At 32.5% G+C, this 27,019-nt stretch overlaps 1 long non-coding RNA gene across 2 annotated transcripts; it reads left to right on the plus strand.

The window, feature by feature from the left end:
* The first annotated feature begins 3,346 nt into the window (after positions 1-3,346).
* On the plus strand, positions 3,347-27,019 carry LOC118181181 (uncharacterized). Of its 2 annotated transcripts, none has more exons than XR_004756833.2 (5): positions 3,347-3,500; positions 4,026-4,175; positions 8,832-9,030; positions 15,992-16,107; positions 26,760-27,019. It is a non-coding gene; the product is annotated as an uncharacterized LOC118181181 (long non-coding RNA). The 2 variants fall into 2 exon arrangements; XR_004756834.2 differs by having other exon boundaries at positions 26,811-27,019.

Here is a 27,019-nt window from a genome sequence, read left to right on the forward strand (position 1 = left end):
TGTTTCCATATTGCGTGATGAATTTCAATTAATAATTTGATGAAATGCAAGTGTAATATATACATTTTTTTTTCCTATTTCCAGTCAACGCCTTCAGATTGCATTCAACAGACATTTAACGTGCCATTACCACAAGAGTAGGAGGTGCTTATCAAAATAAACTCAAACCGGTTGAGACATTATAATTTATATGAAAATATACGATTTTTCCCCCTTCATGTTTGTAACATTTTCTGTATGATCAAGATTATTATTTGAATATCTTTAACCGAAATGATTTAGAACTGGAAGGATAAAATTCACTTTTGACCCATAGAATTATGTTTCAGAAGGTTTATTGATTCCATCAAGAAATTGCTTAATAGTACCTAAGTATCAAAACAGGAGAAACATGGATTATTCATTCAAGAATTTGATTTTCCCCAGTGAGTGAAAGAGCTGACTGCAAGGGTTTTCTCCCTTGCATGTGGTTTTCTCCTTGTGTAATGTAAATACGAGTTAATTTCTCCTAAGGAGTCTTTCACAAAGGCATCTTGGACAGTAAGCCTTCAAGTGTTTTTTCACCACAGCCCAACTAAATAATAAGATAGTAGTAAAAATTAGAATAACTGCACTAGTTTCCAAAAATTAAGTAAAAATCACAAAAATAGCAATAACTCGTTCAGAAACAAGCCAATCCGTATAAAATTTTAATATGTTGTCAAATAAGAATTCCTGAGTAAAACTACAGTATGCAAATTAGTGGCACTGCAATCGAAATACGTCATTTGGAATGAGCGTAAAATTGCATGTTTCAGAGCAAGCTTTCAAGTTTCGCTGTGATAGTGAGATAAAAAAATTTGGGACAGCCAATTTGTAACAATGACCTCCAGGCATCATTTGCCCGAAAAACTGTGATAGAGAACTATTGGGAGACTAGAAGTAGGGAAAAGTCAGACAGCAGTGGCCAGATGGCTAAATGTGAGTCCTTCTGTAGTTCATAGACTTTAGCAACAATTTTTAACCACAGATTCGGCATCCAGTAATTTTTCAGCCAAGGATAGCCAACGGCTACGACGAGCGCTGATGATTGATATTTGTTGTAACGCGCACGAAGGAATAGAACCTTAACTCAGATCCTCCTTTGCTGTATCCGCCGAAAGGTTGGTGTCAACGTCAGCTATGCTAGAAGACTTCACAAAGGAGGTCTGCACTCGAGGTGACCAGCCATTTGCGGGCCTCTTGCATCACATCATAGAAGGGAACATTTGAGTTGGGAACCTCAACATGTCCACTGGACGGCTGATCAATGGAGGGCTGTTCTTTTTACGAATGAGTTCAAGTTTAGCCTCCAAAACGACAGTAGGCGTTATTTGATTTGGAGAGAACCTGGAACCGTTATCATCCATCAAACATCCATTCAGAGATGCATACGGAGGAAGCAGTGTCTGTGTTTAGGGTGGTATCTCTCTGAGTGGACGCACAGACCTGCATGTCATTCCACGTGGAACCACGACTGCTCAGGACTATAGAAATGATATTCTTGCTGTTTATGTGCGCCCTTATGCAAGGGCAATGGTGATAATTTCCTGCTACTGGACCACACCGCTAGACCGCACAGGGCTCGCATTGTGGATATTTATCTTCAGCACATGATGTGGCCAGCTCGATCACCGAACCTAAATCCTCTCGAGCATGCTTAGGATGCTTTAGGAAGACGTACAGTGGCTTTCAATCCTCTCCTTCAAGTCCTTGCCACGCTTTACAACTGCTTTGTAATAGCAATGGCTCTCATTTCCTACGAAACAGATTGCATAATTGACAGCATCGTACATCGCTGAATGTGTTGTATTGCTTCTAGGGAAGATCATACTCCACACTGAAGGTAATTTTCCTATACCAAACTGACACATCCGATTTTTTTTTCTTTTCATTTTATACAAATGCTAATTTCTGTAACACCATAATTGTCTCGTAATTTCTTTTCATGTTAATTTATACCTTGCTAAGTGTTGTATACTGCGGGTCATTTCATTAAATTTTACATGAAACTTTTTGAGTAATCGTCATTTTTGTGATTTTCCTTAATTAATGATAACCAGTGTATGTCAATAGAAATTATGTGTGGAAAGCAGTGAAATCAAATGTTAACCGTTATTAGTTCTGTAAGTGAAATAGATATAGAATAGCACGTATTTGTAATTAAACTGTTTTAAATTATTGACTGAAATCACTACCCGTTTCTCTTTTGTAGAAATCATATTATTCGAATACGAAACTACTTCTGTGTTCCTACGTTGCTAGAACTTAATTTTAGCCTCAGTGCAAGGAAGTCTCAGACAGAAAGATTAGGGTGTTTTGAAACTCTTGCTCAGCTGAGCTCCAGTATTTCTTTCTTTTATGTTTTATTTTTCTGTATATTGTTCAAGCTATTTCTGAAAATAAGTAACAAATAAAATAAATAAATAAATAAAATTTCAGCTGTCGCGAAAACAAAGGCCGCTTAAGGACATTTATGAACATGAAAAGCATTCCTAAATGTCTTCAAATACTACTACAGCACTAAAATATAAACCTATCTATTCATAAAAAAAAAAAAAAAAAAAAAAAAAAAAAATTGAAACTATGATTAGAAAATATTTAAAATTTCGTGCCATATTTATTGCCAAACCCAGAACAAATCCTTAAACTCTATGAAAAATAACATAGAAAGATAAATTACTGAGTAATTAGAAGAGAAGGCTTCAATTTGCGGCTGAAAATCGCCGATGTAGTAACAGATTCTGTTAACGAAGAGATCAAAATAAGTTAAATCATAAAAGCAGCTGTAATTAGAATATTCACAGATTATTGGCAATACTAAATCTAGTGACATTACTCTAATGAAAAAAAATGCATCTTTCTCCCCAGATATAGCAACTTAAATGCTCCCAGATATACAACTTAAATGGTGCACGTCATGATGTTCAATATTTTATTTATGCTTCTGTTAGTAGTAAGTTCGTAAGTAATATTTACACTGTGATAAAAAAAAAATTCTAGTATTAAAGCTGATAAATAAACACTTTTTTCAAACGTTTTAGAAGAAAATGAATGAGGAATAATTTTAATTTTGGGGCTGTTAAATATTTCCATTAAAATTTGGGCAAACTATTTGTTTTCCCTTCTTGAAATAACTTCTACGGATGAGTTAATTTCACGAGCAATTCCTTCTGTGTTGCTTCTATATATGCGTTTACCTAGTTTCATCAACTAAGAACTTGGAACTTCTCCCGTCCGATTTTCTCGGGGCAGTCTGGCGGACTTAGATTGTTTGTTCACTCTCCGACTTCTTCAACCTTTGGCCGCGAAATGAAACTTTATTTTTCGCCAAATTAAAACCTTGGCGTCAAACAAACATGTAGCTCAAGCTTTTGAAAGCGTTATATTTGTTGTTGTGATTTTTGAAAAGTTTAGAGTAAAATGTTGACTGATATTGAGAGTTTTACAACTGTTGGCATTTATTTCCTATTTAAATTATTGTAAGTATGCATAAATTAGGGATTAATTTTGTGTCATTCTCATTAAATGTTTGTTGGTGGTTAGGATTATTTTTTATGGTTAACCCTAAAATGTTTACAAAGTGCGTTACGGAAGGTTATAAATAAATAAATTCTGATTAAGCAAAAATTTATGGAGGTCCATCATTGTGAATGATATCTTGTGGATATCTAGTTCTGAGTTCTTGATATATTAATGTAGAGTTCGCAACTTTCGCTAAAATTTAACCGGGTTTTTCGATTGTCAGAGGTAGTTATGGTTCCAATTACCACACATATTTGAGGTTCTGTTGTATAATTATGCATACCTGCCTCTAGTAGCAATCAATATATGAAAATACTAATTTTGTTTTCCGAGAAACCATTTAAATTTGTTATCTTAATTATGATAAACATGTAACTTAAATGTATAAATATATAAGCTTATCCACCTTCCAAGTGAATAACTTTTGTGTAATATAAGAACTATTAATGGAACAGTTCATTGATGTTAATGTTTCATTCCAGTTTTAATATATAACTGAAGATTGTTTGGCTTCAAGGATGCTGTTGTGTGAATTATGACAAGATAATTTTTCATTTAACTCAAAGAGGTAAATTTGCTGCCCTGCCTAGAGCTGTATTAACTACACCTGTATACTTTTATAGACATCAAAGGTAACTATTTTAAATCCTAATTCTTAATCCTAGTTCTAATTATTATAATAATATTTTTAATTATAGCTTTATACAGGGAGAAAGTGATGCAATGATTTTTCAGTTTTTAAATAAAAAATATCTTTTTGATAAGTAGCAAAAAACACTAAAGTAACACAAATAGTAATGTAACTGGCATGAATGTGTCACTCTTAATTTATTTAAGGATTTTTCGTGCCTTTAACAAAGCAAAATCATCAGGGTTTTCTTCCAAATACTACAAAAACCATCACTTGTGAAAAACCAGGCATCCGCTCATGCTTCATCAGGATTTGAATGCAGATTAACCACTGAATTAAGTGTGTAGCTTTTATATATAATTACAATTCCTGATTGCAAGGTTTTATTTATCTGTTCTGTTTCTTGGAATATTAAATTTAATGCAAAAGAGATTCATAACATTTTTTGACTTGCTTCAAGACGTTTTCGAGCCCATTATAATAATATATTGTTCCATGCCTTATTTGGTGTGTTACTATAATTATATAAAATGGTATAAATTGCTTTACTGAAAATTATATAGAATACTATACTGATTTTCCTCGCTTAAATATTAAATAACTTAAATATTTAGCTCTAGTGTAGAATTTAAATATTTAGCTCTAGTGTAGAATTGGGTGCCCCTTCGATTAGCGACAATTTTTTGTAAAATTTTGGTGATGAAATCTTATTTCTGGTTATCATGATAGTGTAACTTTGCTTTATCCTTCTGACTTTTTTAAAATAAAAATAGATTGATGTGTACATGGACAAATTTAAGCAGTGCGCAATGCCTAGTTTGTGCAATTCTAGGATTTTTTTTTAAGTGAAAACAGATCGATGTGTACATGGACACAGAGTTTATGCAATTCTTTGACTTTTTATTTTGGTTTTGTGTAGCGGCCATCTTGAAATTGTGTCTTCTTGACGTCGATCTTGGCGTCAAAAAAGAATTGCCAAAAAACAAGGGGCACCCAATTGTAAACTTTTACCAAATATTTAATAATTAAATTTCAGTTCAAGTTTTTGATTTGATTTGGTGAATTTATTAACCCTCTGAGCAGCACAGTATTTTAGATTCGTGGGGAAGACCGGTTTTTAAACAGCAGGTATTAATTGAATTTGCATAATTACTTATTTTAGTCTGTATTTTCATAAACTTACATTCATTAAGATGATATTTAAATTATTAAAGAAGGTAAGAAAGCAAAATATCTTAAAATATAAGCTAATATATGCCAATTTGCAAAACTTCTGATGACCGGATAAAGCCGGTCATAATGCTCAGAGGGTTAAGACAAATTAGATGAAAGCCTTCGTGGAGGACTTTCTATGGGTAAATCAGTTGTATTCACATTGTAAATGAGATAAAAATGACAAAGTATTCATAAAACCCATCTGCTTGCATTTGAGGCAGGATCGAACTACCAGTAATCTGTATGCAAACATACTGTTAGTTAGTACTGAGTATTATCAGTGCTTTATAACTTAGCTTCTATGTTAATAAAAAGGATAAAAATATATTTACACATGCCCCAGGTAAATTGCCAATTTTGGGCGATATATGAATACCGAGTTTGTGCAATTCTTTGACTTGTTATTTTGGCTTTGTGTCGCCGCTACACAGAGGCAAAATAACAAGTCAAAGAATTTCACTACCTCGGTATCCATGTACACATCAACCTATTTTCACTAAAAAAAAAAAAAATCAGAAAATTGCACAAACTTGGCATTGCACACTCCCTTGACTTTGTCCATATGCACATCGATCTACATTCACTTAAAAATTGTCAAAGTATCAGCCAACCAAAAATATATGACGGTAAGTTGAAAAATAAGTTTCCCCTGTCGACTGTGGTCAGAGTTGTGTATGAAAGTCAAAAAATAGAATGAGACATTAAAGATATGACATACCTTTATTTTTCAACATAGGTACCAAGTACATTGAGACATTTGTCATATCGCTTGATAAGCTTCAAAAAGCCCTCCAGGAAAAAATCAGGGCTTTGCATATGGAAGAAGCGTTGAACGGCTTGTTTCACTTCAGTATTGCTTCCAAAGCGCCTTTCCCCGAGATTTTTCTTCGAAGCTGGAAACAGATGGAAGTCGCTTGGTGCGAGATCGGGACTGTATGGCGGATGGTGTAGGCGCTCCCAACCAAGAGTTGCAATATGCCGAATGTGGTCTGGCATTGTCATCCAACAGCAGAACGCCAGATGTGAGAAGGCCAGGCCGCTTTTTCCGAATCGCCTCTTTCAATTTCGACAGGGTTTCACAGTAGCGCGTAGCATTGATGGTTCCAACCTCCAAAAAGTCCAGCAACAAAACTCCTTGGGCGTCCCAGAAAACTGTGAGGAGCACTTTACCTGCAGAGGGAGTTGTCTTGAACTTCTTTTGGACAGGTGATGACGGATGTTTCCACTCCATAGATGCAGCCTTCGATTCTGGCGTCAAATGGTGGATCCACGTTTCATCCCCCGTCACAATCTGAAACAGAAAGTCATTGCCATCTTCATGGTAACGCACGAGATGTTCCAGGCTGACCCCCATGCGTTGTTCCTTGTGTGTCGAGGTCAATTGTCGGGGCACCCATCGTGCTGACACTTTTCTGTATCGAAGAATGTCGTGGATGATGTTTTGAGCTCACTCATGTGAGATTCCAAGTTCTTCCGCTACTTCATCGATGGTGATACGCCGGTTCGCTCTAATCATGTCATCCACCTTCCTGACATTTGCATCTGTAGTGGCCGTGCGCATCCGTCCAGCTCTCGGTATGTCCTCCACTTGCTGACGTCCATCACTGAATGTGCGACACCATCTCCGCACCATTTGCTTCGACATCACACCTGGCCCATAGACTTCCACGAGGCGGTTATGAATTTCTATTCCTGATACTCCACGTGCCCATTCATAGCGGATAACCGCTCTCACTTCCTCCTTTGACCACGAATTCAAAACGCACCTTCTCTCCATACCTACCGGTGCTCATATGAGAGGCTGGTCTCCGTTTTGCGCAGGCACTGCAACAGCGCCATCTGCTTGATTTGCAGCGACCTCTACCCAATGGTGTATCGGTGACTTGCACGTTTTCCTGCTGTGTCGCCTTTCGCCATAGCCGTTCAACGCTTCTTCCATATGCAAAGCGTGAATTTTTCGTGTAGGACTTTTTGAAGCTTATCAAGCGATATGATAAATGTCTCAACGTACTCGTACAAGAATAATAAAATCAAGGTATGTCATATCTTTAATGTATCATTCTATTTTTTAACTTTCATACACAATTCTGACCACAGTCGAGAGGGGAAACTTATTTTTCAACTTACCTACGTACAATCTCAATAAACTACATTTAAATCAAACAACATAAAAAAAAAGAAATTCATCTTGGCACTACACAGAGGAAATATCCACTTACGTTATTTAGAAATTTCCCCATCTTCAGTCAAACAAAATTCCTTAACAGTATTAAAAAACTTCCTAAAATGATCTGAACTAGAATCTGTATACTGGAGTTGCCATATAAATTCACAATAAAGAGTAAAAAATATCCTGTCACGTTCGAGTATACGCATTTACTTCCAACAAACAGGGAACTTATAATGGCTAATAAGTAAACCTTCATTTACACACCAGTCAATTAATGCTTCCCCCTTTTTGTTCCATATCGTACGAAAACTTCAAATTAATCTTACCACATTCAGCCATTTTACCGTCTAAACCACAAAACAGCAATGTACCCTAACCAGCACACACCACAATCCCTTACAAATCTTTTCCCATCATTCAAATTCACTGCAATCATACAACCAATTATGTCATAATAGAGTTTCCAAAACATTCAACTACTTAGGTTACCATTAATGAAACAACTTCGCGATAATACAAGGGGCACCCTTAAATCTACTCTAACCATAAAAAGTATTACGAGTGCTTTAGAACTTAGTTTCTATGTTAATAATTTTTTATTTTATTTTTAGCCAAAAGGGCGTTAGCCCAGAAGGGCTATTAATTTCATTTTAGCATTTTGCATTGAAAATTTCTTTGTTAACATAAAGTTTCATGTTGTGGCCATTTTCACATTCTCATTTGTCAGGTAAAAATCCTCTTTGTTAAAAAAATGATATGACATCTACCTCATTATGTCCTAAATTAAATATATTTACTGTGATATTCACAAAAAAGCAGTGAATGTATTTTTTAATGAACAATCAAAAACATCATAAAAAGTGAAAAATAAAAGAACATGCGGTGAAAGCAAAATTTCAACACGGGTCTAATATATGATTACGTGGCTAGGTATAAGGATATGCAGCTGGTGCTAATATATGATCACCTGGCAAGGGATAAGAACACTCAGCCAAATTTTTGTAAGCCCGTGATTCACTCTCTGGGGACTGCTTAACAAAGAAGTACCAAAATTGAATTACTATAACCCTTTCCCTTAATTTTTCAGCAATGAATTTAATGTCAATTTTCCTAAATAATAAAATTAGGCATATGAAATTTTATAAAAAGCAGATTATAAATTCATTTTAAAGACTATAAATGCTGATAATCAAACAAGCTTATATTTCTTAATGATTATGTTTTAAAGCTTTACAATTTTGTTGTATAATAATTAAATATTATGTAATGTAGGAGAATGTGCAGCTCAGAATTCATGGTCAAAAACTATCGGATGTGAAATGTAAAGAAAGAGCACTCGATATACATCTCATGTATTGACTATCAGGAGTTGATTTGTCATGACTTCAGCGGAGTTAGATCTCAATTCCATATTTAGTTAGCTTCACTGGAGTTGGGAATCAAATGTGAATGGACCTTGAGTAATTTACAGGTAATATAACTTAATTCATCTATAAATTACTTCCAACCTAGAACCCTTAATTTTTTTCTTAAATATATGTATGTATGTATATATAGATGAAGCTACTCATTTAGAAATGCATCGTGTAGAATTAGCTGCTAATCTGTTGGTAATCCAAAAGAAAATGATAGAGCTGGAGTATTTTGTTGCCAGTGAAGAACATTTATATGACGATAAATTTGAATGAATCGAAATAAAAAAAAAATGCTCAGTATTTATTTGTTTGCTTTAAACATTTCTTTCAATGTTAGTTGTTTAATTTTCTCTTGTTTTTTGCTAATACGAGGTCCATCCAGGAAGTAGATTACGTTTCCGTCTGTGTCCGCTAGGGGCGGGGCTAGCGCGGCCATCTTGGGGTCAGAGCGTTGCGCAGCTCAGTCTGCATCTAGCCGTGCTAGTGAGAGGTTCGTGCTGTGCTCCGTTCAGATACTGTGACGGTTTGAAATGTCTGCGTTAATTGAAAATCCCGCGAGCTGCGAGGTGCGCTCAGTAATAAGGTTTCTGACTGCAAAAAACTGTAAACCGATAGAAATCTATCGGCAGCTTCGTGAAGTGTATGGGGACAACATTATCACTGAAGGTGGAGTGCGTCAGTGGGTCATAAGATTTCAAAATGGCCGAACCAATGTTCACGACGAAGATCGAAGTGGGAGACCCAGCATAGTGACCGCCGAACTTCTCGAAAAAGTCGATGCTAAAGTCCGTGAAAATCGAAATTTCACAATAACGGAACTTTCTTTGAGTTTTCCACAAATTTCGCGAAGTTTGTTGCACGAAATCATCAGCGAAAAGCTTGGTTACCACAAGTTTTGTGCAAGATGGAAGGCAAGAAGAGGTAACGAAGTGGTTGAAGGCGCAGGCGGCCGAATTTTTCGACGAATGAATTTCCAAGCTCGTACATCGCTACGATAAATGCCTTAATTTGTATGGTGACTATGTAGAAAAGTAGTATTTGAGTGTGGCTTTCATCTGTATATAATAAAATTTGTTTCCTATACTTTGTTTATTTTTTTATTCCAAAACGTAATTTACTTTCTGGATAGCCCTCGTACTTTCTCTTTGATTCCATAGACAGACATAATTTCTTTTTGATTCTATAGACAGTTACTAAGTTCCTTGCTCAGTTTCTGTAACTGCCACGTCAAGAAGTTCCACTAAATTATCAATTGAAATTTTTTCATTCTCGATAACATCCCTATCATTTTCATTACCATCTGTAGTGATATTTTCTGGATTTAGAACCAAACTAAAGAATTTGCCATCCGTTTGTCGATTGGTAATTAGAACATTGTCATTACAATGAAAATCTTCTGTTACATCATCTTCATTTATTTCTATCACATGCTGTTGAAGGTAAGCCTGGATATTATTTATTTTTTATCACACTTTTGCCTATTTCCTGCACCTGCTTAAGGCTTATCTGAGTCTCAAATAACTAAGTTCCCACATGTACTTAAAGTTTGCGGTCTCTGCAGTTCCGAAATTCTGCTCCCAAGTGCCTTTCAAAATTTTAGTTTTGACCCCCACCAAATTTTATGTCCCAATGCCTTCACTAAAATTTAAAGATTTTGGTGTTTCTGTAAATTCTAAACATTTTGCAGCTGCACCAGCTTTGGCATCAGCTTTGGGTTTATCTGAATAACAAAAATTATAGCAAAGTTAACTGAAGTTTTTAATCATTGTAAAAATGTAAAGTCAGCATAAAAGGTTACCATGCTCTTATATTAATTATATTGAAAAAAAAAAAAAAAAAAAAAAAATTAAACATCACTGCATGATTCATTTCTCAGGCTGCATTTTGTTTATAGTCATATGGTAGATCAAAACAAAAAATAAAACGTTGATTTACCAGCTTGCCATCAGAGATATAAATTATTCAGTAGGTATAAAATTAGTGTTGTTCCAATGTAGAATATTTTGGTTTGAGACGTATGCCAACTAGAAAAGTGGCTACAGAGCCAAATTGTTGATCATACAGCTATGTTAATAAATGATTGTTTCTTCAGTTTGGAGGTATTTTATTTAGTGCCAAAGTAAAATTAAGAATTGGGATTCTTCACTGTTTTATTAATGAAAAAATGTCAAATGCACAAGCATATGAAACAAAAAAAAATTAATATAAATTTAGAAAAAAAGAAAGGATGCTAGTGATTGGGAGGTCCAATTTTTAGATCGTTCCAGATATTGGATTTCTGCATTTCAGACTTTGTACTGTATTTATTAATTACCATTATTAAATTAATTCATTAATAATTATTTATTATTCATTAATAACAATTTGTTTCAGTGTTGAGGCTTACTAGTAAAAAATAAAATATTAAAAGTGTGACTTCCATATGACAAAAATTCAAAGCTGTGGATGTTAACAATTTGTTTTATGCCTTGACAAGAAATTTAAAATGGAATCCTAAATTTAATGTTATTTATATATATGTTTAAAATTGTGAATTTTTAGATTCCAATAATGTAACCAACAGTATGTTTATGATCTTAGTTTTGTGATTTCTATTCTGCAAAATGTTTTGATGTTATCTTGTATATCACTAACTTCCAAGCTTTATTAATGAGAATTAAGCAACTGAGAATATTATAATAACATTTTTTAAGTCTCATGGGTCTGAATTCTGTGTCTGGTTACTGCAAAGGACCTCTGAAAATCACTTGCTGCTTACTTGAATGTTCGTCACCATTCATGATCCAGGACATTTTACTTGAGTAATTTATTTGTGTTCCCATTTTATTCAGATTTTTAACAGTTGTGCAGTTGGTAGTTAGTGTTTGTAAGTTGGTTGTAAGTGTTTTGTAGGTCAATTAAATTTCCGAAACATTTTTGATTATTTTACAACCAGGTGCAACTTCAGTAGGTAATCATTTTGTGAAGATTTTTAAGTGGCTGAATGGAGAAGATCTAAAAGTGCGGGAAATAACATATCTGATTCAGCACAATGGAAACAAATTTTTTAACTTGAAAAGTGAATTAAAATAGTTCAAAATGATGAGTTAAGGTGTCTAGGAGAGGAAATATTGAGAAACTGAGATTGAATTTCTTAAACCTTTTGTTTAAAATAGCTTGATAAACAATTTCCAACAGTGTAACTGCTGTCTGATTAGTTTATGCAAATGAATGGCGTGTTTTCAGGTTAGGTTATTTGAATACAGCAAATTACACAAAAGCTGTTTACTTAAGGGGAGATGCTTTTGTAGATGACTTTCTATGGGAACTGGCTTGTATTCACATCAGCATTAGGAAAAAACCCACAAAAACTAATTATGCAGCCAGCGCATTCATCTGGTTTTGAAACCTGCTCAAATGAACAGTATTCAATGGTCTTAACCACTCAGCTACTGGTAGATCGCCTTGTTTACAGAAATGAATTTTATAAAAGAAATTCCATAAATTTGATGATTAATGAATATAATTCCATGTGTGTTTTAATAAATATAAATCTATGGTATATAAATGTAAAACGCTGAGCATCGATAATGTTCATTCTTAGAAATCTCATCAGTAAATTATTTAAACTAATTTTCATACCAGCTATTTTTTGCATTTGTTTGTATGCCAATTTTCAAATTTATTAAGTACAATTTTCCAAATACTCCTCCATTCAATAAGTATTATTTAAAACATTTTCAAATTTGCACCTAAAAAAATTACAACAGCTATTGTGAATTAATTTATGCATCATTATTTATCATTTTTATTTCTGCCAGTTTTAATTTTTCTTTGTTGTTAATGGAAAATGAAAGAAAAGAGTGCATCATTTTTTAAGTAGTTCAAATTGTGAGAGTTATGTTAAAAAAATAGAATAAATGTATGTTGTTTCACTCAAACACATATCACACCTATTTGAAACTTTTGGTGGTTATTGCATAGTGATTATTTTGAAAAATGTTTGCTAATGTTAATACAAAAAAGAGTTCTTTTCATAATCTTTTAACATCAACATTACATAGTGTGCTAGTCTTATTTTTATGATAGTTTTATTTATGAGAACTTAAGAGTAATGTTTTGGAAGAGTTAAAAAGTAGGAAGAAGTGGTAAATCTCGTTAAGTACAAAAATTAATGTGGGATAAAATATTTGATTTCCATTCCTTAATTGCCTTATTAAACCATAGATTGTGAAGTTGTGTAAAAAAAGACTGTTTCAGAGTTTTGTAGCACATTAGTGTCCAAACAGTAAAGTCAGTGGTAGTTTGACTAGGGTTCTATTCCAGGAAAAAAAAACGAGCTGACTGCATGAGTGTTTTTATGTTTTCTCTATGTGTAATGTGGCTATGAGCCAGTTTTTTCGTAGAAAGTTCTCCTTGGCGGCATCCCTCCCCTTAGATAGCTGTGATGTATTTTGCTGTAATTAAACTAAACTTTAAATTATGAATCTTCCTTCAAGATTGTAATACTAGTTCTTTTGATTCTGTTATGATCTTTTAAGTCTATTTTATTACATGTTTATTACCAAATTTATGTTAACATTGTATATATTTTATTGAGTGCAGAAGTGTATATTGTGTCTTACCTCCTGCTGTATGGTATAAAATTTTTAAATTGGTCTCATTTGCTATATGTTCTTAAATAATAGCTGTTAAATTCATTCAAAATAATTTTGAAGTGTTTCATTAAAATTTTGGGGAAGGGGATTCTTAAATTATTGTGTAAAGTAAAAGAGTGACTAAAGAAGTTTTAGTATGCAAATTTTTTAATTACAGCTATGCTGGCCAAATGGCTCTTCATCCATGTAAGGGAAATTAACATAATATAGTAAATGCTAAATGCAGCAGTCTTAATTTTTGCATCCTAACTGGATGTCAGCCAATACTTATGGACAGGAGAAATGGCATTTCTATTGTAATCGTTCACAAATATGCATCACATAGTGGCTTTTCACTTAGCTATTGCATTGATGGTCTCTTTGCAAGTGTGAGTTTGTAATCTGTGAGTATGGAAAAATTTTTTAAAAAGAGCTTAAATTACACCTGAGACAGCTCCAGTACTTTTTTTTTTGAAAAGAAGATAAATAGTAATTTTATTTAGACTGCACTGGAGCTCTGAATAAGACTGGCTTAGGTGCTTCTTTATGAAACTAATCCTCAATTCCAGCAGAAAGTTCTTTTGATCCCTTAAAATTTTATTCTGGTAATAAGAAGGTCTTAAAAATTGTTTCTGACTTCTTAATGCATACCTGTCCTTCTCTGGGAAACAAGCCCTTGGCTGTAAGTTGAGACTTTAAGGAAAGAAAAGCTTTGTGTATGTTCTTAAATGCACTCCAAGTTACGATGGCCTTAATGCAATAAATATCAATATAAACTCTCTATAACACTCTCAGATATCCATTGCTAGTGTCTTTGCACAGAAAAGAGCACATACAGATTTTTCAGTCATATAATCAAATATGGAAGATGAAAATAGGCACTTGTACGGAACCCATTATTTTTTTTCAGTGTCATATCAGTTCTTAGATTTGTTGGAAATTTTTTCCTCCTGTCACATTCTGTTGACAGCTAGAATTATATTGGTAGTGGATCATGGTTCAAAAGTGTCAACTCTTATCTCTTTGTTTATATACCTCCACTGTATTCAAATTTCCTTCCGTAATTTTGAAGTGTTTTTAGCTTTCTCTAATTGTTCATTATTGATGCTTTAACTGTGCTACCTTTTTTCATGGTGTGCTAGGCAAAAAAAAAATAGATTTTTTATAATCATTCCTTAAAATAGTGCATTATACAGTAAAAAGTCCGTAATCCGGACGTCCATTATCCAGAATGATCTATAATCCGGACCTCAAAGCCACAAACTTACGCATGCATGTTTAATACGCGTAAAACCAGTAAAGCGTTTACACATGTGCACTTTCGATGGTGAAGAAAGTGATAGAGAGGTTATTGAAAACGAAAAAATTTCGATTGACAAGTTAGTCGGTATTCTTGACACAGTAGTTAAGGGATTTGAACAGTGGAACTTTGTAACTGAACAAGAAATTATGTCTGTTTATTAAAGAGAAAGTATTAGAACAAAAAACAAAACAACTTACATTGAAAGAAATGTTTAATAAAGTAAACAAATATATATTAAGCTTTGTTTTTGTAAATTTTGATACCCTTTAGATCATAATTGCTCTTTATTTCATAAATTATGGTTTCATATTTTTAATTGTATAATTTCTGCATGCCATTTTACCAGATTTAAGTTGATGATCTATGATCCGGAAAAACCCCTAATCCGGAATTGCTGAAGTCCCGACGAGTCCGGATTACACTCTTTGTACTGTACAATATATTCAGGGTTTAAATTCAGCTTGAACCCAGCTTTGTTGTTTCCTACTTTTTGAATTAAATTGTAATTGCACTCTTGAGTCATGAACAAAACAATGTCTGGCATTTTATTATATTATTGAATTGTTTATCATAAATTTAAAACTTGTATTAAATTTTTATGTATTTCCTTGCAATTCATCAAATTTTAATTTCAAGTACTCTATTTTAGTTATTAATAATTTATAAATTATTTTCTTTATTCATCTTTCCTAATAGCTTTTCATGGTGCTCCAGCACTTCTAATTTTAGGATCTAAGTCCTAATGTTGAACGTGGTTTTATTCTGTAGCAAAAGTCACAGAATCCAGTTCCTGCTTTTTCCCCCTCGGGTCAGGAATAATATTTTCATAACAGATTATGTAATTAATGCTAGATATTGGTGGTGCCATAAACATCGTCGTATGTTTATAATTTCAGATTAAAATGTCTGGTTGGAATTAAAATTTACTTGAGAAAATTTCTTTAAAAGAACCTATAATTAGGGACATTTTTCTGCCAGCTATGTTGTTATATATTGTAAATTTACTAAAAAAAAATTACAGTGAATAGTACTTTCTGATAATACTACTTCCAGTTTCAACATTTGGTGGAATATTCATGTTTTTTGCTTATTTTTTAGGATGTGACAACACATAGCCAGTGTGAGCACATACCACATGTTTGAGTACATACTGATTTACATGCTGCATTTTGCTGAACAGTATCTACCAGTTGTAAAAAATGTAAATATGACATGTAAGTTTCTTTTTTTGACAAAACATTCTGCTTTGATAGAAAAGCTGTTTTATTATTTATAAACCAAATAGTGCCTATAAGCCATAAAAATAACCAACCAGATGCTTTTTTTGCAATTTTCAAGTTGGTAACTTTTTGTGGGAATTTGGATAATCAGAAATTACCCAAATGAGTTTTATGTAGTATTATTTATGTTGTTTTGTACTGCAGCCTATCTTAATTATTTTTTCCCTATAAGGTAAATTAAAGCAGTGGTGTGCAACATCCTTCTGATTCAAAGATATATTGTTTGCCAGTCTGGCTCCAAGTGTAGCAAGGACATGTGCCATTTTATACAGTCTATTTTGTGGGGTTGTGAATGACTGAAATACCATACTGTGTACCTCTTGGATTCTTTATTTGTTTGAGAACCCCAGAAAGTTTTATGACAATTGTCGTTGAGAAGTTGGATAGATTTGCCTGTTAATGTAATCAGTTTGTTATTATAATAATGTAACAGAAACTTAAAATGGAGTAATAATAAGACACAAAACTCAATGCTCACAAATCGGACAGATCACAGAAAAGATATGAAAATTAGTTTCTAGCATCTAAACCATGTTGAATAGATTTACAATCAGCATGATTTAAACACTTACAGACATTACAATTAACCCTATGTTGTAAACCAACAGTGAGATTTAGTAGTTAGCTGAATTACGAGTTAGGGTTTACTGTGAGAGTGATTTGAGGAACTTTACAATGTATTTCATGTGCTAAGGAAAAATTGTTAAACACCTGCACTGTCCTTGAGGTATTTCAGCTATTATGCATTATATGCTAATTATTGTGCCTATTTTCCTAATAAATTTCATTTCTTGCTTGTCTGGACTTATCATTTAAAGAAATATAAGCAATTCCATGGCTTGCAACAGTATCCTTGCCTTTTATAGTATATTATATTATACATCAAATTATGGTTACTTCAAGCTATCCACATAGCATACATTTGAATTCCATGGTGAAACTGTTATTAACATGAAGTTTGATTCATGTTAATCTATGAATCAGAAGTCTGTCCAATACCAGTCTGTCCTTTATGCATATCTGCATATTGATGTCTTTAGTTTTATGCATCTAGTTTTGCATTTTTTGTTAAAAATGCTCATATGCTTTTTGCAAAAATATGTGACAAAAATATGCATGGAAATACTTTGGTTGTGCTTATAACAATGTTAACAGTATTTTTGTTCTGCAAAACCAATATTGCGTAAAATTGCGCAGTGTATGGTATGGAACTTCTAATTTATTGAATATCAGTAAATTATTTCTCCTTGGCTGAAACTTCTGATTACAAGTGCAGTGCTGTATAAGCCAAAGTTATGCAACTTATTAATATATTACGTGTCAGTAATAGGTATTACACAGCCTGTGTTGGTCACTGTCTTGTACTTCTAGGTTATAAATGATGCAAATACTAGTTACAATTACCTTTAAATTACATTTAAAATATAAGTTTTGTAAAAAGGGTAATAAAGTTTGATATCTGTATGACAAAAGCCAACCAAGATGTTTAATTTCAGAGTTCATGATTTTTTTGCAAGATTTTTCAGTGCCAAAAGGAAATCTCTGTTACTTACTTCCCTTGAGGGGTTAGTTGAAAATTAAATTAGGATAAGTCAAGATTGATTTTCCCCTCATTTAATGTCATTTAGTCTTTTTACTTTGCAATTTGCTAGAGTTCAGTATTCTTCAGTTCATAATTTTGTTACATATTTTACAAAAAGCACTTTTGTTAAGTTTGATATGACAAAAGCACTTTCATACAAGTAATTCAGAAGTTTTTCAGATGCAAAAATTATGTAAGTAATAATTGTTCACATTATTGCTAATAATGCTAATTATAGGATTATGACCAAAGTCATGCAAAAGAATCCATTACCAGCATTGAGTAAGATACTATATGACATGTCAGTGCAAAAAAAAGCTATTACTGTTTTTAGAATAATGAGGGAAATACCAAATTAAAATTAAGCATTAAGGGGCTATTGCTAATTTAAATTGTAGTTTATATCTACAATTTAGGTATTATATGGGCATAATCAGAAGGATATCATTAACTCACATCAAAGTCTAAGATTTGGAAACTGTTGCTTAAGAAAAGACTTAAACATTTAGCATTCATTTTTATTTTGAGAAAATTTGAGTTATGACTCAACACATAATTCTGCTGTATCAATCTCATGAGATATGCATGCCTTAGTACAAAACATTGAAAAGGAACAGAAAATAAATGAGAGTAGAAAACATTAGAGGGAGATTAGAGCACATTCGTTACTGACATGAGGAGCTAACTGATGATAATGTTCTTTGTGTGTTGTCTGTCTAGAAAATAAGTTTGTTGGAAGCTGCTAATGCCTTTATACTTTTGCAATAGTATTTGGGTTGAAAATAATTCATTTTTAACAGTCTGATCACATTAAATTATGTTCTGTAAAAAATAAATTCCTTGTGTTTGCATATGAACAGGCAAGACTTAAAAGTTGGAAGTAGTACCCAAATGAAAAGTGCCAAATTAGATTCTTATAAACTTTAATAAGGAAATCTGTTATGCTGAAAAGGAATTTCCATCAGCAGTAAGTGCCATAGTTTTAAATTTAACATTTATCACATTTCCACCCAAACCACAAACAGGCAACTTTATTGGTTCTCTTCTCAACTGCAAATTATTGGCAAAATTAGAAGTTATAAAGTTTTCTTGACTGCATAAGTCTAACAAACAATATCCTTTAGTATAGCATGCATTTTGGGGGTTCCATACAAAAACTGGCAGTTGTCAAAAGAAGGTTTTATTTTTGTTCTCATTTCAAGTTGAAAAATTCTGTAGTTTTTGTAGTAACTTTCTTTAAATCTGTGGGGAAATTTCTCTCATTGGAAGTACTGCTGGCTTTTGATATTGATTAGTAGGTGAACATTCTGAAACTTGAGAATGATGTTCATTGGTGTAATAGTTGTTCTGATTACAAAGCAAAAGTGAATTAAGTTTGCTTCTACGAAAACTGCATGCATGTTTTGAAGTCCAAGAACTCAACTTGTGTGACATATCTAAAACAGTTTGAGCACAGTTTATAGTTTTTCTACATCATCAAATCTTTTTATAGCTTTCATTTCTAAAAACAGTGGGCATTTATACAATGGATGAACATTTATACAAAGTATACACACTTAGATGAATTTGGTTCCACAACAAAATTCTGATTCTTAATGTGGTTTGGAATAACTTCATTTCTGTTAGCAAGTAACTGTCTTCCTTGTATATTTTCGAGGTTCTTACATTAGTTAAATAATTTATGAAAGGTCTGTCAGGCAGATGTATGGGATGTTGAAGGCATTTCAAATTTGCATCTTGACTCTTTATCGAAATTTTCTGCCATTAAATCGATTAAAATTATTTCATTTAACTGGTTAGGTTCTAATTCCATTAATTTTAGTCAGTTCAGTACTCATTATTATTGACTTAAAAAAATGAGCTTTAAAAAGAAACCATTCTTGGTAGTTTCCATTGAATTTTGGCAAGAAAATCTCTGCTAGTTTTACTGAATTTTCTTTATGTGATGGTATAACATTACTATTTGAAATGCTATATTTGCTACTAGGCTTAAATAACTGAAATGTGGAAAGCAAACATAACAAGCTTATAAGAGAAAAATTAAAAAGGAGTGAATACTGTCACAATAGAGGGAAAAAATGCAAAAATTTCAAGTGCATAAAACAGAATAATAAAACATTGTTCTAAGAATGTGTGTATATAAACCTTTTAAAGTCAAATATTTTTGCCAGAAAAGAAAATGAGTTAAGATTTTACTTTCTTTTTAGAGCAGAGAAAATCACATCAGAAGTATTTAAACATTATTGAGATTGAACATATATTATATCAAAGCAGGAAACTAACTGAAAAATCTTAAGATTTATATCATTGTTTCACTGTGCTTCATCAAGAAAACATGCGAAATTAAAATGCATGAAATAATTCAATATAAATCTGAAACTAAGGAATGAGAAAAGTTCCCAAAATAATTTTAAAGCATTAATTTTTGGGGGTGATAAAATAGTATTTAGATCATGACAGAACTTAAAATGGAAGGAAACTTAAGTGACTATTTTAACCATCCTTGCTGCAGTGTATATCACAGTGTAGTGAAAAGTATTAAAATAATTGAAGATTGGGTGCTCTAGTACAAAGAACGTCTATGTAAAAAAGGAAAGGTTCTATAGACAATGTAAACCAGTTTGTTATTATGCCGTTTGAAAGCAGAGGAACAAATTTGCCAAGGGATTTGGCAAAGGAATCTGGTGGTGAGAATTTTCCCCTGTGCGAGGAAATGTGTTAAGAAGAAACATTCTTTGACTTTTCACGATAATTTAAACTTTGATTTTCATACTTTTTTTGGCTCAAAATAACAATACATATTCTTTATCCAGTAGTAGTTGCTGGACAAGTTTTTTTTATTAAAGTATCTGGCAAAAAAATACTGTTATAAAATAGTAATCCATTTTTCAAATGTGAGGACAGATTGCTAAGAATGAATGCTACATTGGGGAAATACCTAAAAACATTAACTATCTTTGACATATTGTATGAGAAAGAAGAATTCTGTTACTACTTTATACAAGTTTTGTTGACAGAAGCTAATTTAACATTTTTGGCTGCTTAGCCAGTTTTTACTGTCAAGAAATTTAATAATAATTTCAAAAGTAGCACTTAAATGCATCAACAGAACATGAGCAGTTTTAATACTGAGGTTATGGCACTTTTCAAAATTATAATCTTAATTTTATTACCGTGAGGATCACTGCATACATAGTGATTATTTAAAAGTAAAATTTGAAATCATAAACTCAATAATTCTAAATTCATCTATGACTGTGTTCATAAGTATCCTGCTATAAATGAGCAACTCTTGCTGACATTGAATTACATTCATATTCATAATACCTTTCTAATTTATATGTTTAAACCTATCAAATGTATTTGGCAAGAAATGGAATATTAAATTTGAAAACAAAATAATTTTGAAAAATGAAAATGAATTTAATATGGGCTATGGTCCCCTGGCAGAGCCAGACAGGTTGCACAGCGTACTGGACAGGAGGCAGTTGATCCTATACCTACAGCAATAGAGTTTTAAACTCCGGGATTGTTCTTAGAGAGGGAAATTTGGTATCAATGTACATTTATAGCAGAGAAAGAGATGTATCATTTTAAAGTCATTTTATTTACTGATGATTATCAGTAGAGCTTGTAGTGCAGGGATTCTAAAACCCACATTGTGATACTGAACAGAAAATGAGTCTAATGTGGAGTATAGTCCCCTCTCATAGCCAGACAGGTCACACAGTGTGATGGCATACTGGACAGGAGACAGTTGAGGAGTCCCTGTGGCAGTCAATCCCACTCTTACACGAAGGCAATTTTATTCTCTAGGATGGTGAGATGAAATTATCCACCCAAGAGCAACCCAGATGTACTATACAGAAGGCCTTCAGATATATCTGACCAATACATGTGGCAAATGTGCTCACTTTCCATGTGATTGTCAACCAGCTGAACTCTATGTGGACAAGAATTATTGTCCATTACCAGGAACCCAGGGTAAGTTGCACCCCTGAAATATCAAACATATGTTGTAGTCGGGAAGCCTTTGTAAAACATATGCAGGGGTGTACAGCTGTCCATAATGATTGCCTATGCAAACCATTACACCTCCACCACTGTAATGATACTTTTCCTTTATGAGGGAGGAATGGTAGGCTGTTCCAGGCTTTTTTTAGGTACAGGTATGTCGAAAATAGGTGTCTAGCCTTTCAGCTCATCTGTAAAAAGCACAGTGCTCCACTGAAGTTTGGTCCAAGGGACATGTTGCCTTTACCATATTAAACATGTGTTCTTTGTGCTGCAGTGGCGAATGCAAACAGTGGTTTTTCTGGCATACAGCCGTATCTGAAGAAGCCTTCGAGCAACTGTAGACCGTGAAACTCTGGTTCCAGTGGCAGCATATGGCTGAACTGAGAGTTGTGAAGCTGTAACAGTCCTGTGTCCCTATGCTGAAAGTGCTAAATAATGATCCTCAATCATCATTGTGGATCTTGGTCAACCTTGTTCAGGCCTTCTTGATGTGGATCCAGTCTTCCGAAACTGTTTTCACAAATTACAGGCAACACTGGGCATTATATTGAACCCTGTAGCCACCTGAGCTTGTAGTTGCCCTGCCTGTAATCTGCCAACAATTCTCTAGCTGTTTATGTGATCCATATGTTTGTGGCTAGTTATTTTAACTGATAAAATTGAGGCAACTTTTGTAAGAAACACAAATGTCGTGAAAGTGTACAAGCACACAAATCGCAGAAAACCTCTTGTGCGCTTATAATCCCGTTTACAATCACAGATTCACAGACATGCACATGTATGCTTATGCATTTAAGTCTGAATATTTGGAGAATTATTCAACAACATAATTAGTACCTTTGGTTTAATACGGTTCGTAAAAGTAGACATAATTTACAATTTCTCTTAATTTTGCATAGAAGTGTATTTTATTTTATTATTTTTTTAACTGTTAACTAATTTCAAGCACTATCAGTTTTTGTAATAATAATCTTTTTACAAAATGAAATACAGTCAAAAGTTGTTAATCCGGACTCGTCGGGACTTCGGCGATTCCGGATTATCGATTTTTCCGGATTATAGATCATCAGTTTAAATCTCGTAAGATGGCATGCAGAAATTCTAAAATTAAAAATATGAAACCGTAATTTATGAAATAAAGAACAATTATGATCTAAGGATATCAAAATTTACAAAAAAAAAAAAAGCTTAATATTTATTTGTTTACTTTATCAAGCATTTCTTTCAATGTAAGTTGTTTAAGTTGCTTCGTTTTATGTGATAATACTTTCTCTTTAATTCTATAAACAGACATACTTTCTTGTTCAGTTACAAAGTTCCACTGTTGAAGTCCCGTAATTGCTGTGCCGAGAATACCGATTAACTCGTGAATCGAAATTTTTTCGTTTTCACTAACCTCTCTCTCACTTTCTTCATGTTTTTATCCAATTTTGCAGCAATTCCACTTTTTGTTTGATAGACATCGAAACATACTTTCATTTTGTAGATCCTTTGGGAGCTTCAGCATCGGAAATTCTATTTGACATAATCGAAAGTTCAAGTTTACTTTTATAAAATTGCTCTTACAGTCTGCAAAAAATAATAAGCCACATCCAATTCGAAGATTAAGGAACAACGCAATCATCAACATTAACTGAAATAGATAATTTTAGCTTATACCGTCCGTTATACATTAAACGCGCACGCGATACGTATTCTGCACTTGCGCACACGCATATGTGCAGTCGTAAAGGTCTTACGCGCATGCGCAGAAAGTTTTTAGCTGTGAGGTCCGGATTATGGGTGCCCGAATTAACGACGTTTGACTGTATAATACTTACATAAGCTTCTGTAATCATATTAATTCAAATTTTGTTCATTGACACCTCAAATTTTTTACCAGTGGAAGAAGTCTCACCTGGAATTGGTAATTGTTAAAATACGTGAGACATGTTAACCCTTTGATGCATGCGATATTATTTTTAGAATTTTTTTAACTAAAAACTCTAGAAATTGAATATTATGATCCTAGAGACAAATAATATATGAATTTTTAAAAAAATCTACTCTTGCCCATTGTTCTGTGGATGGTGGTCGCACAGTGAAACCACAGCGCATCTAGGACTTTGAAACTTACTGAGGTAGTAGGGGGGAAAAACTTACTTTTCTCCGTGCGCGATTCCAATAAATGGCAAAATTTATGAATTTAAAAAAAAATTTATGTACAAATTGCATTATACATATATTTTTTTACATTATTTTACAAAGTTAATCGTCAGAAAAATAAAAAATAAACATTTATGTAATTTTTCTATAGCAGTGAAAATATAAGTACCTACATAATAAGGACATTTGGCTAAATAGATAAGAAAACTCAGTAAAATAAGGATAAGAAAAAGACTTTTTTTTTTCCTTTTTCAATTTCAAAGAACAAATTTTTTTGTGATGCTGTTCAAAGCATGTTTTGTCTTTTTGGTGCTTGGTGCATGCATAGACCTACATTGCATGTTTCGCACGTGTATCTTCTATGAGGTTTCTTCCTTGTGCTACAAAATGCAAACTGCCTGGGTCTAAATTTCACTAGTATATATCCAGCATTATTTAGTTTCTTTGATCTGGCACATGAAATTTGTGGTTTTTTATGTTAATGAAAATCAATAAATAATATATCATGTCTGTTATTCCTGTTTAAATTTTATGCTGAAACTAAAGGAATCAATCAAAACATTTCATAACATGAAAAATGACAGTCAGTTTTATAAACAACGAAACTTGGTGAAAAGTTTGAAACTCTTGTTACTAAATTACTTGAAAGTACCTCTTTTTGACTACAGAACATTGCTTAAAATGTGTAAATAAATGGGATAATTTCTTGTAATTTCAAATTAAATTTTCTGACTTTGTTTTTAATTTCATTGTTATTTTTATCCATCTTCAAGTTAATGAATTTCTATTTTTATGTGGTATTTGTCAAACATACTGGTTTAAAGTATGCCTGTTTTCAGTATATTCTTTTACAGTGTGCTGCTGTTTAACTTATGTATTACTCCAAATTCTAATCATTTTTTAAAGAGCCACTCAGAGCTTATTGCATTACTGAAAAGTTTTCACTCTTTAAGTTGTGCTCAGTTTTGTTTTTTTAACAATTACATCGGTTTATTATCATAAAGCAGCATACTTTCACATTAATCAGTGCAGCATGTTAAGAATTATTTTGACTATACTGCAGTATTTGTAATGGCTTGATCAGAGAATATGAACTCTTGGTTTTCATCAGGGCTCTTATTTCAGACCTAATTTAATTCGAAGTGATTACTTATTGCTTTTGATGTATGTAGGTAGGTCAGCTATTTAGTGTGTCACATGATTGTTTGAAACTAATAATGCTTAAATTATATTTTAATGCATAAACAGTTGATTCAAAGGGTGTTTCTTAATAAGTAAAACATGATAAGCAAATTTAGTTTCATACTTCAAGTTCTTATAAAATCAAATTATGGTTTATTTATAGTCTTTTTTGTTGCCAATAAAAATTATTAGTTTTAGTGTGTTCACTTTGAGATTTTTGCTAACTTTTTTTTAACATGAATATAAGTGAAAGTCATCTCTAACACTTTTGCCACTATATTTAGATTTAATCCAAATGGCCATCTTTATCCACGAACTTGCATTCATTTAAATACATCATTTGGCTTAACTTTTTCAGGTATAGTTTCAGGTATAGTGTATTTTTTCCATGTTTTTATTTTTTTAAGTGCCAAAAAGGTTTTAATTTATTTGTTTGATTAGGATTTATATTGGCAACAAGTCATTGAGCCCAAAGAATAAATACACACACACACACGCAAAATTATGATTTGTTTACATGCTGCTGTTGAACATTAATGGCAAACAATGAATAAAAGTATTCTTTCATGCATGCTGGGCATAGTAGTTCTTTATAGTTTTTGCAAATGTAGTGATTTCATCTTGCACAGTTTTTCTCATGACATCCTGGAAGATTTTTAAGTTTTATTTTTTAGGGTAGTAACGTACAAGTCTAGTCTAATTTTAGGAATGATGCTGTGTTCACAATGCATTCAGCAACAATATAAGTAAAATAAAATATTATCAATGCTGACATTTGTGTTTTTTATTTATTTTTTAATTGTTGGGATATTTTATATAAAGAAACTAGTTCTCCAATATATTTTTTCACTTGGAATAATTTTAATTTAAAAAACTAAATGTATATATCAGTGTCCCTGAAAATGTTAAGTTCTGTTTTTAATTCCATTTCTTTATGCTTTCAAAATTGTATTTACATCAAAAAATCGTAAAATATGGCTTAAGTCAGTGATTTCAAGATGTTTGCTTTAATGCTCATATAATTACATGATACATTTCTAAGAATTTTAATAGCTTAATGGAAATAATATATTAAGTGCTGAGGCTCATGACATACTTTCAAATGTTTGTCTCTGTTATCACTGTAATACCTCCATTTCTCTTTGCAACTTAACATTACATTTTTGCTAACAAGTGAAGTGTCTAGGTATCTCCTGTAGTTGCTAGCTAGAGCAGGTTTCCATGTTTTTATTTTTTTTTTTTTTCAACTGATTCATTATACTAGAAACACAGTAAAGAAAAATTTTCACTTTGATACTGATATTCACTGCATGACCTAAGTACTGTATACTTTTCAAAATAGCTATTACCAAATATATGATTTTATTTTCCCATGAAATAAATGTTTAAATTTTTTTTAAATTAATACTTCCTTAAAATTGGTTTTTTAAATATATGGTCATTTCTTTGTAGTTCATTTTGTAGCAAGTTAGCATATTTTTTAGCTTGTGTACTTAGCGGTAGCATAATTGCTTGTAGTTGGAATTATATGTAGTATAGTTACTGATAATTAAAAATATTTGTTATTTTCTCTAAAATTAATCTCTCAAATAAAATTGCTTTTAATTAATTTTATCTATAAAATGTGCTTTTAATTTTTTAAAATTATTCTTGTTTTCAGAAAATAAATCATCAGCAATTACAACATGTGATTTGCATTTTCATGTTTCAGTTCTTGTCACTGCTACAGCGAAGAAGTATCTCTGTGTTGTTTTTAATCTTCCATCTACCAGATATGTCTACTGGACCAGATAGCGATATTTAATGCAAGTTCTTTCATCAAAAATAGATATAAAATATTGTTATTATTTGATTTTTCTGTCATGTTCTTCTGTAGTTATATGCAGTTTATCATTAAAATGTGTTTGAAATTTTCTAAAA

This window comes from Stegodyphus dumicola, chromosome X2 (assembly GCF_044657685.1).
Source record: "Stegodyphus dumicola isolate Sdum_Otavi_A_Nest chromosome X2, ASM4465768v1".
In the NCBI taxonomy this organism is placed as follows: domain Eukaryota; kingdom Metazoa; phylum Arthropoda; class Arachnida; order Araneae; family Eresidae; genus Stegodyphus; species Stegodyphus dumicola.